This window comes from Nomascus leucogenys, chromosome 2 (assembly GCF_006542625.1).
Source record: "Nomascus leucogenys isolate Asia chromosome 2, Asia_NLE_v1, whole genome shotgun sequence".
NCBI classification, from domain to species: domain Eukaryota; kingdom Metazoa; phylum Chordata; class Mammalia; order Primates; family Hylobatidae; genus Nomascus; species Nomascus leucogenys.
Genome location: NC_044382.1, coordinates 40076116 through 40080462, shown reverse-complemented (window position 1 = coordinate 40080462; position 4347 = coordinate 40076116). Strand labels below are relative to the sequence as shown.

Below are 4347 nucleotides of genomic sequence, written 5' to 3'. Positions count from 1 at the left end.
CTGGTGAGAAGAGAGGGTGGCATTGATTGAGTAAGATGTTGAGTTTCACTGAATTGTTTGAGCCATTGCTTGGGGTGAGGACAGGGTGGAGGCTTTCTAATGGGAGGCTTCTGTGGGAACCTTTTTGGAACTGATGGAGTCTGTCTCTAGAGCTCCAAAATACCATGTGTGTTTGTGAGTTGTAATGTTTCCTTGTCCCTCAGGATACTTACAAGTTAGGAGAGATTTCTTATTCCAGCTGTTTGTCCACGGAGATGATAAATCATTTAAAACAAATGGATGGCTGTTTCCTTTCTTTCTTTCTTTCTTTCTTTCTTTCTTTCTTTCTTTCTTTCTTTCTTTCTTTTTTTTTTGAGACGGAGTCTTGCTCTGTCGCCCAGGCTAGAGTTCAGTGGTACAATCTCAGCTTACTGCAACCTCCACCTCCCAGGTTCAAGCAATTCTCTAGCCTCAGCCTCCCAAGTAGCTGGGACTGCAGGCACACACCACCATGTCTGGCTAATTTTTGTATTTTTAGTAGGGATTGTGTTTCACCATGTTGGCCAGGCTGGTCTCGAACTCCTGAACTCAGGTGATCTGCCCACCTTGGCTCCCGAATGTGCTGGGATTACAGGCATGAGCCACCATGCCTCGTGGATGGCTATTTTAAAATCAGTGATTCTCGAGTTTGAGACCAGTCTGGGCAGCAAGGCGAAATCCTGTCTCTATTAAAAAATACAAAAATTAGCTGGGTGTGGTGCTGAACTCCTGTAGTCCCAGCAACTGAGGAGGCTGAAGTGGGAGGATGGCTTGAATCTGGGAGACAGAGGTTGCAGTGAGCTGAGATTGCATGACTACACTCCAGCCTGAGCAATAGAGCCAAAACCTGTCTCAAAAACGAAACAAAGCAAAAAAATAAGTGATTCTCAAATTTTTCAGTCTCAGGACTCCGTTATACTCCAAAAAATGACTGAGGTCCCTAGAGCTTTTGTTTATGTGGTTATCGCTATTGATATTTACTGTATTCAAAATGAAAACTGGGATCCTTTTGTAGCTCATAAGCATGATGATTGGGTTTTCATGCTTGTGTGTGAGATGTGCTTCCCTCAAACCTTGTTATGATGGTGGCACATAACCCATCTGATGTGAAAAAAAAAAAAGAAAAAAAGCCTGAGAAGTTGAAAGAATATGTATTAATCCATTTAAATTTAAAATACCAAAAATAAACCATAATGTGTTAACATAACTAACACATTTTGGTGAAAAAAGTACTATATTTTCCCCCTAAAATAGTGATAAAATTGGCATGTTTTACGTTTTTACAAATCTCTAATAACTGGCTTAATAGAAAATACCTGGATTCTCTTATCTTGTTCTCTTATTACAATAAATCCATTTCTTTTTTTCTATTTTTTTTTTTGAGATAGAGTCTTGCTCTGTCACCCAGGCTGGAGTGCAGTGGTGCAATCTCAGCTCACTGCAACCTCTGCCTCCCCGGTTCAAGCCATTCTCTTGCCTCAGCCTCCCAAGTAGCTGGGATTACAGGTGTGCACCACCACACCTGACTCATTTTTGTATTTTTAGTAGAGACAGGGTTTCACCATGTTGGCCAGGCTGGTCTCAAACTCCTGACCTCAAGTGATTCACCCACCTCAGCCTCCCAAAGTACTGGGATTACAGGTCTGAGTCACCATGTCTGGCCTAATCAGTTTCAATATGTTGTTTTGGTTGAACTGGCCTCAAGTGATCTGCCTGCCTCGGCCTCCCAAATTGCTGGGATTACAGGCATGAGCCACCGTGCCTGGCCAATGCTGTTATTTCCTAAATATCTCTTTAATCCATAACATGAAACAAATCTGGCCTCACCGAGTTAGAAAAGTGAGGAATATTTTAGTCTTCAGATGATTGTGGATATTTTTCTTGGATACTACACCAAAAGTTGATGCACAGTAGTTTTTTCTTCTTTTCTTTTTTACTCACCACTATACTAATGAGGAAACATGGTAGTTTCTTAAAGGTATGTGGAATCTAAAATCATGTCAATCAATTCCTATTCTATTACATTAAAATCCATTGGTTTATCTTGAACTTTGGAGAGATTTTGTAACATTGTGTATTGGTCATTTGGAAAATATAGGTCCACTGAATTATACATAGCTTCTAAATGCTGATGCATTTCATTATACCATACTTTTAAAATCACATTCATTATATCACTATCAATCTCATCAAAGAAGTCTTTAGGAATTGGGAAGTTTTCAAGTTCATGGTGACAGATATAAGTGATACAAAATTCTAATTTTTCACTTGAAAGCTTGAATTTTATTATTGGCAACAAATACTGTCAGTTGTTTTCCTTGAAGTAATAAGCTTACTTTGTTCATTTTTGGGAAACACTCAAATTTGAATAATCATAGTTTGTCTCTCCATTATATTTTCAAGTAAAAATAATTCTCCTTGCTGGGCGCCATGGCTTACATCTGTAACCCCAACACTTTGGGAGGCTGAGACAGGAGAATCACTTGAGCCCAGGAGTTAGAGACCAGCCTGGAAACAGAGTGAGACCCTGTCACTACAAAAAATATACAAAATTAGCCAGGTGTGGTGGTGTGCGCCTGTGGTATCAACTACTCAGGAGGCCGAGGTGGGAGGATCGCTTGAGAATGGGAGGTCGAGGGTATAGTGAGCCAAGATCACACCACTGGACTCCAGCCTGGGTGACACAGTGAGACGCTGTCTCAAAACAAAAACAAAACAAGAAAAACCTCAAAAAACAAAACAAAACAAAAACAGCCAAAAAAAACACACAACACACACAAAAACAGAACAAAACAAAATGGTGCTCCATGAAAAAAGAGGCTAGTTCTGCTTGAAACTCAAACGATTGCAAAAGTGCTTTTCCTGGAGACTATCATTGTACTTGGGATACAGCAGAAATGCTTTATGTGTACTTCCTATTTCGTCAGAATATATATATTTGAGACGGAGTTTCCCTCTTGTCGCCCAGGCTGGAGTGCAATGGTGAGCTCTCGGCTCACTGCAACCTCCTCCTCCCGGGTTCAAGTGATTCTCCAGCCTTGCCTTCTGAGTAACTGGGATTACAGGTACGTGCCACCATGCCTGGCTAATTTTTTATTTTTATTTTCGTATTTTTATTATTCATTTATTTATTTATTTTTTGAGATGGAGTCTCACTCTCTCGCCCAGGCTGGAGTGCAGTGGTGCAATCTCAGCTCACTGCAAGCTCCTCCTCCTGGGTCCAAGCAATTCTCTGCCTCAGCCTCCCAAGTAGCTGGGATTACAGGCACCTGCCACCACGCCTGGCTAATTTTTGTATTTTTAGTAGAGACGGGGTTTCACCATCTTGGCCAGGCTGGTCTTGAACTCCTGACCTCATGATCCACTCGCCTCGGCCTCCCAAAGTGCTGGGATTACAGGTGTGAGCCACCACACCCGGCATAATTTTGTATTTTTAATAGAGCGATGGTTTCACCATGTTGCTAGGCTGGTCTCGAACTCCTGACCTCAGGTGATCCACCTGCCTCAGCCTCCCAAAGTGCTGGGATTACAGACCTGAGCCACTGTGCCTGCCTGTCAGAATATTTTTCTTTCTTTCTTCCTTTCTTTTTGAGACGGAGTTTTGCTCTTGTTGGCCAGGCTAGAGTGCAATGGCGTGATCTCGGCTCACTGCAACATCCGCCTCGCAGGTTCAAGCGATTCTTCTGCCTCAGCCTCCTGAGTAGCTGGGATTACAGGCATGAGCCACCACACCCTGCTGATTTTGTATTTTTAGAAGAAACAAGGTTTCTCCATATTGGCCAGGCTGGTCTCGGACTCCCGACCTCAGGTGATCTGCCTGCCTTGGCTTCTCAAAGTGCTGGGATTACAGGCATGAGCCACCGCACCCAGCAGAATATTTTTTAAAAAGTACCCAAGGATTGAGATTTAGTAGAAATTAATAATCTTTACCATTTGATGAAGAACATTCCTAAGTAAACACGAAATTTTTTTAGTGCATGTGCATGGCAGTGAAGTGTACTATGACTGCTAGCACAGGTTAGCACAACTGCTTTGATTTGTTTTGAGGCACAGGCTGTTTTACCCACCATTGCTTTTGCACCATCAGTGCAAATGTCAACACAATGAAAAAGGCAAATCATATCTTATACTATTATGAAAATAGTTTTAGCTGCACACGGTGGCTCATGCCTGTAATCCCAGCACACTGGGAGGCCGAGGTGGGAGGATGATGGCTTGAGCCCAGAATTTAAGAACAGCCTGTGCAACATGGCAAAACCTATCTCTACAAAAAATACAAAAATTAGTTGGGCATGGTGGTGCACACCTGTGGTCCCAGGTACTCAGGAG

General features: G+C 42.3%; 1 non-coding gene across 1 annotated transcript; it reads left to right on the top strand.

The window, feature by feature from the left end:
* Window positions 1–1021: 1021 nt before the first annotated feature.
* On the top strand, window positions 1022–1125 carry LOC115831936. The gene has a single exon (XR_004027428.1). It is a non-coding gene; the product is annotated as a small nucleolar RNA U13 (small nucleolar RNA).
* Window positions 1126–4347: the final 3222 nt, after the last annotated feature.